This window comes from Columba livia, chromosome 3 (assembly GCF_036013475.1).
Source record: "Columba livia isolate bColLiv1 breed racing homer chromosome 3, bColLiv1.pat.W.v2, whole genome shotgun sequence".
Classification (NCBI taxonomy): Eukaryota; Metazoa; Chordata; class Aves; order Columbiformes; family Columbidae; genus Columba; species Columba livia.
This window is the reverse complement of record NC_088604.1, coordinates 2,776,371-2,785,846: the sequence shown is the minus strand read 5'-3', so window position 1 is coordinate 2,785,846 and position 9,476 is coordinate 2,776,371. Positions and strand designations below refer to the sequence as shown.

Genomic DNA, 9,476 nt, shown 5'->3' with positions numbered 1-9,476 from the left:
GGCTGTATATACATAAAAAATATTTACTTGTGGAAATATCAGTCATGAAGGTATCGCTTTCTTTTTCTTTTTGACAGCTGATGCGGGCTAAAAAAAATAATCCAAAGATATAGGATTGACATAAGGGAAAGCAAAGGTATGCCTGGCATTCATCCTGCGATATAGGTCAGGACTGGCTAGGACAGATTTAAATCCGCTACCTGAACCATCTGCTCAACGCCAGCGGAATCTGCGGATGGGAAACACTAGGCAGACATTTATATTGCGGCGTACGGCACAAAAGGGTCTCGGAAAGTGCTTTTTACCTGATTCAGGGGCTCCCAGGCTGACCTATAGAACAATGGGAGCCTAGATAATGTATACGCGGCGAGATGTCACCGTCGAGCTGGAGCTGTGGGATTTCAAGGCCGCCGCGGCGGAGCAGCTTGGAAAATAAATAGCAAATTCCAGCAAGGGGAGGCGAGTTTTCGGTTGTAATCGGCTTTGCGAATGCTCAGAAAATGGCACAAAAAGTGTAGGGGACAAAGGGGGCAATGGGGTTCGCGTCTCCCAAACACAAAGCCCAGGTATATTTGAGACGAGCCCTGAAATCTCACGTTACCCCACATTTTGTTATCTATAATATACATTATGTTACTCAAAATGCTTAACAAGGCTCCAGCCCAGCATTACATCTTTTTTCTCTGTGCTTACTTTGATATAATTTACTTAAATGCGATGCATTATTTTAAACCCTTAGCTTGGAGACCTTCAGATGATATTTTCCCCCCTTTACTCAGGAATAAATCAAGAGACTTGGGATGAGGTTTGTGGTTTTTTCCCTCTGCAGCCAGTAGATGAAATAATATCATTAAAACTCTGAAAGGGAATAAATACTTGGATTAGGGATCTACTCCATCAGCTTCCACCCTCCACACAACCCCGTAGTAAACAAAGCAATAATATTGGGGGGCTGTTCTAGGGGGGTAATTAAGATGAAATGGCTACGTGGGGAAGGGGGGACCACTGGGATCGCATCCTATGGTTGCAAACAGCGTGGTGTCAAGGGAACAAATTGTGGGCCCATTTCCTATAGAAATCAAAGCAATATGGAGCAGGAGCTGCCACCTCAATGGGAAATATTCATATTAAGCCGAACCTGCGAGCGACAATAAAACCAACTCTCCCTTCACATTCAAGAAAGCTTCTCCCGCTCTATTTATACGCTGTATAAATCAGTCTCCAGACTGTTACCATAGATAACAGAGTTTTTCTTCTGCTGTTGTCTCTCACAGCTTCTTTGCCCCCCCCCCAATATATTTTGTGCAATTCCTACCTATCGCCTCGGTGAGTAATTCGCCTGGTTTAAAGCAAATTACAACCTGGGAGCAAGCCGGGTTTGTTTGGGCAGAGAGAGATTTTTCATCCCCTTCTTGCTGGATTTGGCTCCAGATTCTCTATGTAACCCCGGGAAATGCTGCAGGAAGGGCAGCTATAGGTGACTGCGCCTGATCCCGATATATATTTAACCTTCTCGCAGCCTCCAGGAATTAACTATTTAGGAGGTGAGCAGCCAATGCACCAGAACAAGGCGGGCGGGCTGGTTCGCAGCGATGCCGATGCTTCCCACAAGAAGAAATACATGCGAATTCTCAATACAGAGACATTGCCACAGGCTGGCATTTTTATGTAAAATAACCAACTAAATAAACGCGGCAGGTCGCTATTTTGGGGACCCGCATCTGCGGAGTTTCCCCTCCCAGGGATGGGGAGTTAATGGGATTTGTTGCTCCTGGTTGGGGGGCGAGGGGGGTTAATCCCTTCCTTCATTTATATCCCCTTTAAGCTGGTTTTAGGCCGTGTTTAAAGTTTCTCGATGCGGGCTCTGTCCATCGGACATGGGGCTGAACCCGGCGAGGTGCTGCCGGCTCCGTTGTCTTCACCCCCAGCACCCAGAAATTCAGGTGAGACCCAGAAAACAAGATAAAAAAGGAGGTTTAAATTTCACCAAAGCCATGAAAAAGTCTTTCATAAACCCACTGTTGCTCAGGGAAAGCTCCCAGCGAGTCCCAGAGCCTTTTGTTTGCTGCAACATGATTTATCGTGGAGAGGGGAGGGCGGCAAAAGGGACTTCTCTCCACCATGATCCGGGTGCTCAGCACCCACCCACAGGGAACCATTTCCCCAGCGTCACCTCTGTTGTCATTAAGCTGATTGTAGGGATGGAGCTTTGGGGTTTGGGGTGGTTTTCTTAAGCCCATCATCTTCCAGGTGCCATCCCGCAAAGCGTTAAAGAGCCTCACCTGACCTCCCCCAGCAAAGCAAAGCTCTGCGTCTTTATTTAGGGTCATACATCACCTCTACAGTTTTTCCTCTGGAGGTGGAGCAGAGAAGTGAAATGTCATGGGGGAAAAAAGATAAAAGAAAGGAAAACAACTCTAAATTAATCTAAATTTGCCTCGAAACCCTTTTCCCATCCCTGAGCACGCATCCCGGACACATATGCCGTGCCATATGGAGCGGCGCGATTCTGGTCAATCGGATCTTTAGGAGTTTTATCGTTTAATTTCTTAATGTGCTAACAGTGCAGGGGGAGGGAATGGATCATCGGTTAAGCCTGAGGATTTATGTTTTTAAGGGAGCGTAATGTATTTCCGAGCGGGTTGGAGCGGGTTTTAAACACCCTCCGGTAAACGTCGTGGGGAACAGGCAAGAGTGTGAACTGGAAAAGGCCCTAAAAGACCCGTTTGAGCATTAATCTGGTACAGGTTTGTAATTCAGGCTGAAAATCCCCGTGTCCATTTTGCAAAGACGTCTTTCCCAGCCCAGGCCTGGGTTTGCATCTCCATTCACCCCCATGGTTTGCAGCAGCAGCTTCATCTCCTCGGTTTGACTCAGTGGGCATCTTGCTACCATCCTAAGCCATGTGGGACGGGCAGCAAAATGTCCCCAAGGCCCCTGAGCCTCAGTTTCCCCACTCATGAAAATGGGGAATTGCGTTTAATCCCTTCAGATTGCCACTTGGCGCTCATGCAGATTCCCAAAACGCTTTGGGATCCACCAGAAGAAGGTGATATAGAGAGATTGCTGCTTATTAAAAAGCAATATACATATACAGCAGGAAATTTGGACGGGCACCAAAATGACAACTTCGCACCTCTCAACCAACTTACTTTTAGGTAAAACGGCTCTGGATAAATCTCTGAGGCAGAAAACCGAGGAGGAGATGAATAAGGCGATGCCGCAGACCCGGCGCAGTCCCCATGGCGCGGTCCCCATGTCACGGTCCCCATGGCATGGTCCCCATGGCGCAGCCGCTCGCGGAGCCGGGGCCGACGCTGGTGGCTCCAGCTGCGGTTTGAGCGCGGGGGTCTCAGAGGGATGCTGGGGCTGTTCTGGCAGCGAGACCTTTAAAATCTCTGCTCCGCGGCTTCGTATTTGAATTGCAAACAGTTTAAAGGAGGTAGACGAGAAGTTGCTCATTCAGGGTAAATAGGGCTTGCTGCTTTTTTTAAGCAAATAATATTGTATCGTGGTTCGGGGTTGTTTTTATTCGAGGGGTGGCATTATAAAGGGCACATAGGGAGATTTTTCACCTGGGCTGGTGAGTCTCCTGAACAATTTTCAACACCTGATTGCCACTATTTCCTTGAAAACTCCTCCGATTCGGTGCATCGGATGAAATGTCGTTAACTCAATGCAAAGTAAATGGTACTACAGTTACTAAAAGAAAGGGCCGCGGCTCCCTTCGAATGAAGATTTTGAGCTGGGGGGGGCCCAATGTGCACAGGTCTCTTGTGCTTATTCGGAGCCGGATGCTTCTGCTTGTCATTACACACACAGTCTGTGCTCGGGTATGAATTGTGCTCACATTTCACGCACTATTTTCTCAGCAACTTCAAGGCCTTGACAGAGAAATAATAAGAGAAAAAATAAGAGAAAAAAATAAGAAAGAAGTGAAGCGTGCATTTGTCTTCATGCGATGGGAAGGAATATACGTGCGATGCGGTGAGTCGCTGTAATGATCTCAACGGTGGCTCGTGCAAAGGGATCCCAGCAGCGGGCACATGCCCTTGGTACAAAATAAAGGGTTTCCCGCCTGGGTTATGCTGTGCAAGGTTACAGGGTCTAACAGGACGCTCAGTAAGGACCGGTGATGCTGGGAATATATAGATATCCCTTCATATAGATGTATAGATAGGCGTAGTGTGCATTTCCTATCACCAGCATGCATCAGGAGCTTCCCATAAAAAGCCCACTCTTCTCCTTGAAATTCACCTTGAACGCAGCAACACACAGCGGGTTTGTTGGGGATTTTTATTATTATTATTATTATTATTATCCCCCCCCGCCTCCTTTCCCTCAGAATTATCAGCAGAGAGGCTGCAAAAAACACACAAAAAAAAAGGATCAAAAAGAAGAGCTGAAGAGCCAGCGCAGCCCGGGGAGCTGTCAGCTCCACCACTGCAGTGATGTCAGCCGCAAACCAGCCCCCCGCACACATCCACACGCACGAGTCGCAAGGAGAATAATTCATAATTACAGTAGCGTAGCCATGAAACCAGCAGCGGGGTTGGGGCTGGGGGGGGGAGGCAAAACCTCATGCAAAATTGGTGCTTTATTCTATTTTTTTAACTATTTTTTTTATTTTATTTTGCAAAGCTGCGCCCAGCTCTGCAGCATCTGCGATGGGGGTATCGGTTCAGGGCGGGGGGGGCGCAGGGGTTTTCCTTTGACTCTCCCCCCCCATCTTTCCCCATTTCCCAGTGGATGGAGGGTGCGGGGGGGAGCTGGGCAGGGCCGGAGGCTCTTTCCTTGCTCCTTGTTTTAAAAAGCAGCATTTCTGCGGACAACACCCGCAGCATCTCCGCGGGTGCGGGGCCGGGGGGCGCGGGGCTGCAGCCGCCTCGTTTGCGGCGCACGGAGTCAGCAGCTGTGATTTCATGGGTTTTTTTTGGCTGAATAATCCTTTACGGGGAGGGGGGTGTGAGGGGAAAGGGGGGGGGGTGGGTGCTGGGGGAGGAGGGAGGGAAAGTGGATCAACATCAGCGAAGGAGGACAGCGAGCAAGATTAGGGCTGGCTAATGAGAAATGAGAAGGCGCCGCTGACAGGTCCTCTCTCTCCGCGCTGCGCGCTCCCTCCGCGCCACGTTTATCCTCCCTTTTCCTTTATATATATATATATATTTTTTTTTTTTTTTCATATCTATCTATATATGTATAGATAGAATTTTCACCTCTCCTCCGCATAGCGCGGTGGTGGGGTGGGGGGCGGCGCTTCCCCCCCACAAGCATCTTCCGCGGGATTACGCGCCTGGCCGCGCTGCTGCACCGGCTGCCGGACGGAGGGACCACGGCGGGGCTGCTGCAGGGGGTATTTCCTTCGCTCCTCTTATTTTGGGGGGCGGTTTGGGGTTGGGGGCGGGAGATTGAGCACCCTTCATTGGAGCGGGGATGGAATGGGGGCTGCTTTTTCCCCCTTTGGCGTGTTGGGGCGGGGGGGGGGGGGGATGAAGGATGAAGCCAGGGTGGTTTATCCCTCTGTGTCCCCCCCCCCGCCCCGCACCGTACCCGGGTGACCTTTCAAATCAAAGCCAGCTCGTACCTACCAAGGCGCGTTGGGCAGTAGGGGATGGGATGGGGTGCGATGGGGGGGATGATGGGGATGGGGGGCGATGCACCCGGGCTCTCCCCCCTCCCTTTGCCTTTCCCCCTCCCTCCCTCCTCCCTCCTCCCTCGCTGCTCCCTCCCTCTCCCTCTCTGCTGCATTTTGCATGAGCTATCTAGGTCATTAGCATTTTAGCGTATGCAAGACTTGACAAAGCTGATGAGAAGCCAGATGGGCCCCTCTCCTCTTTTTTTTTTCCCTTTTTTTTTCCCCTTTTTTTTTTTTGCACCACTTGGGATCCGAGCGAAAGGATTGACTGCAGCAGGCGAACGGGGGAAGGTTTATTGCGCTTCCTCCAGACCCCCCCCCCCCGTTTATAGCAGCGCGGCGGGGCTCGGGGAAGGCGGCAGAGAACGGGCAGCGGCGGCGGAGACGGAGGGCAGGTAACGCGGCCCCCCCGCCGCCCCGGCCCCCGCCCGGGGGCCACCTCGTTCTTTTTATTACATAGATATATTCTTTTATTATTATTTTGTATTTTGTCGGGGTTGGATTTTATCCCCCACCCCCTCCCCTCCATCGGGAAGGGCGCGCCGAGCCCTCCGCGGGGCGCGGAGAACAAAGACAGGGCTCCGCGGGGGCGGTGGGCAGCGCGGCCCCCTCTCCCACCTCCCCTCTTCCTCCCCTCCTTTTCCTTTCTTTTAATAATTTCCCCTTCTTATTTTATATCCATTTTTTCCCTCCCGAGGAAAGGCCCCTCTCTCCGTGTTCACAGCGGACCTTGATTTAAATGTCCATACAATTAAGGCACGCGGTGAATGCCAAGAACGAGGCTGACCAGCATCTCCGCACCCGCGGAACCCCCCCCCGCAACCCAGCCCCTCCCCGAGCCCGGCCGCGGGGCGCCCAGGCGGCGCTGCGGACCCGCGCAAGTGGTACCCGCAGCGGAAGGATGAAGGGGGGGGGAGAGAAGGATGGGGGAGCAGCGCGATTTGGGGAAGGCAGCATCTTTTTTTTTTTTTGGGGGGGGGGGGGGTCCCCGGGAAAAGGGGGGGGTCCCTGCGCGCATAGACACGCGGGGAATGAAATCTGGAGCTGTCACTCGCGGGTGGGCCCCGGGGGGGCCGCGGCTGCTTCTTCCCCCTTTGCCTCCGCTTTGTGCTTTGGCTTTATTTTATTTTATTTTACTTTATTTTATTTTATTTTATAATATTTTATTTTATTTTTACTTTATTTTACTTTATTCTATTTTATTATATTTTCCTCTCCTTTTCTCCGCAGAGCGAAGGGTTTTCCCCCGCTCAAAAGCAAGCGCAGGTCTTGGGGTCACCGGGGCTCACGCTGCTCCCCTGGTGGGATGGGGAGGCTGAGGCAAAGCTGCTTATTTCCCCCCCCACTTTATTTTTTAAAAGCATCATTATTATTTTTCCCAGTCGCTGTTTGTGCATCTTTTCCCCTCCCTCCCCTTTAATCCTTATAATTTAAATCCAAAACGCCGGCTGGGGGGAGCGCTGTGTCTGCAGGGCGAGGCCGGGCGTAAATCTCTTGGAGGGATAAACATGTCATTTGTTCCCTTTGTATGGTAATGCTGTGTGTGTATGTGCGTGTGTGTCCCCCAGCTGCCCCCCCAGCAGCTGCCCCGGCCATACATCCTCCCTACAAAAGATCCCAATTACCCATCGGCTGCCTCATTATACCCCTAACACAGCCCCGGCGTGTGTGCAAGGAGCTGAAGGAAAGGAGGGGGTGGAAAGGGGGGAAAACAGCACCTGAATTATGCAGAAAATAAAATCAAATTCAAAAACCTGGCAGCCGGAGGCAGCGGGAGGGGAGGGTGACGGGGCGATGTCGAGACCCTGCGGCCTAACGAGCGGGTGCCCTCGCAGAGCCGCCCGCAGCGGGTGGTTTTCCACCCCACTGCTCTATTTCCCCCCTCTTTTATCACACTTTCATTTCTATTTTATTTTATTTTTTGCTTTCTCCCCACCTTTTTAGCCAGAAGGGTGCCTGGGAGCCCATCACCCGCTGCGGCCCTTCGCCTCCCTGCCCTTCTCCATCCTTCTCTCCCTTCCCTTCTCTTTGCAGCTGGAGCCCAACCTGCCCGCATCCCTCCATCCCCGCGGTCAGCCCAGTGCTCCCAGTAGGTGCTTTGCACTGGGCAAGGAAGGGCCTTACTGAAGGGGATGGTTTCCAACCCTTTGATGATGGTGCCGGGGGCGATCCATCTCTTTTTGCAGCCCCTCGCCTCTGGGAGCATCGACAGCATCGGGGTCACTGGGACACCTCTTTGCACCCCATCCCCGGGGCGCTGCAGGTATTTTGGGGCAGCCCTCCCCGTTCAGTGCGGATGCCGCAAGGAGCCCGTCGGCGGGTCGCGCCGTCGCCAATAAAGCTCTTTCACTGCGGGTTCCTGCATCCTCTCCTTTGTTCGTGGAGGTTTCTCGCCCATCTCTTTACGGCAGCGGAGGCAGGACCCCTCCGAAGGACCCGCACCCAGCGCCAGGTGAATATGAAAATCCACCCCAAAATAAAAACCTCAGCCTTTCAATTTGGCAACCCGCTGTTGCCTGCTCAACCCTGGGTGGGTGCCTCTGCATCCAGACATCCAGGAGAGTCCGAACTGCCAGAGGGTTCCTGTTTAATGAATAAAAGGGGGGAAAAAATAGAGATTTGGGGTACCTTCTATTTGGGATCGTCTCCTATTTGGGATCGCCTCCATCCCCACAGGCAGATCCCTGCCCAGCCGCACTATGTGCCGAGCATCCCTCTGCAGTGCCAGGACAGCTGGCGAAATGGCTTTTCCATTAACAAGCTGCGGCACAGGAGGGAGAAACGAGATCTAAATGACCCCCAAATAAATAAACAACCCATTTAATGCTTGCGAAACGGCCAGGATGAAGAGACACCATCACCTCGCACCCCAAGGCGGGAGGCCTGGTACCCAACTCAAGGCTCAGCACAGGGGGATGGAGAGGAGGGGGCAGGATGCTCTTATTAATATTAATCCCAAGAAATATTGCGATGCCTCGCATAAATCAGGCCAGGGGTTTCTCAAAGACCTTTGGCCCCTTGAGATGAGCCGCAGCACAGCCCCTCCTCTTCTGGGTGGACACCTTGGGGTTGGGAAATGGTTCGGGGGGGGTGGACAGATGCGCTTGGGTTTTTTTCCGCGAAGGGATGGAGGAGGAGGTGGTGCGATTTTATTCCAAGCACGTCAGCTCTCCCCCACTGTCCGTCCCCTCCTTCCTCCCTCCGCCCGCAGCCCGACGTAAACAGAACGGCTAAAAACCAGCGGGCTCCATCCCCGCATGGATTATAGAGGGAGAATTAAGCAGCTTGTGCCAATGTCTGACCAACACGGCGATGCCCCCGAATAACCTTCAGGCGTCCAGCCGCAAGGTCGCGCTGGGAGGGGACGGTGAGGTCGGGGAGAGGGACCCTCGGGTACCAGAGATGCGGGGAGAGGGACCCTTGGGTACCAAAGATGTGGGGAGAGGGACCCTCGAGTACCAGAGATGCAGAGAGATGGACCCTTGGGTACCAAAGATGCAGGGAGAGGGAACCTCGGGTACCAAAGATGTGGGGAGAGGAACCCTCGAGTACCAGAGATGTGGAGAGATGGACCCTTGGGTACCAAAGATACAGGGCGAGGGACCCTCAGGTACTGAAGATGCAGGGAGAGGGACCCTCAGGTACCAAAGATGTAGGGAGAGGAAAGGGATGGATGGAGCAGACAAGCGGGGTGCGCAGGTCCTTCAATCTGCAATTTCGTGCCGTTCGTCTATCTCCACGCCCACCCTCTGGCCGAACCGCTCACCACTGCAGCACTGGTTTGATTCGAGATGCTCTGGCGGAAAGGAAGATGTGGGAAATTCCTCCATTTCCCTCATTT

General features: G+C 52.5%; 1 long non-coding RNA gene across 3 annotated transcripts; it reads left to right on the top strand.

The window, feature by feature from the left end:
• Positions 1-4,990: 4,990 nt before the first annotated feature.
• Positions 4,991-8,445, top strand: LOC135578960 (uncharacterized). Of its 3 annotated transcripts, none has more exons than XR_010471069.1 (4): positions 4,991-5,091; positions 5,204-5,353; positions 5,819-6,030; positions 6,338-7,991. It is a non-coding gene; the product is annotated as an uncharacterized LOC135578960 (long non-coding RNA). The 3 variants fall into 3 exon arrangements; XR_010471068.1 differs by adding an exon at positions 8,312-8,445 and having other exon boundaries at positions 5,052-5,353; positions 6,338-8,087; XR_010471067.1 differs by having other exon boundaries at positions 5,002-5,353.
• Positions 8,446-9,476: the final 1,031 nt, after the last annotated feature.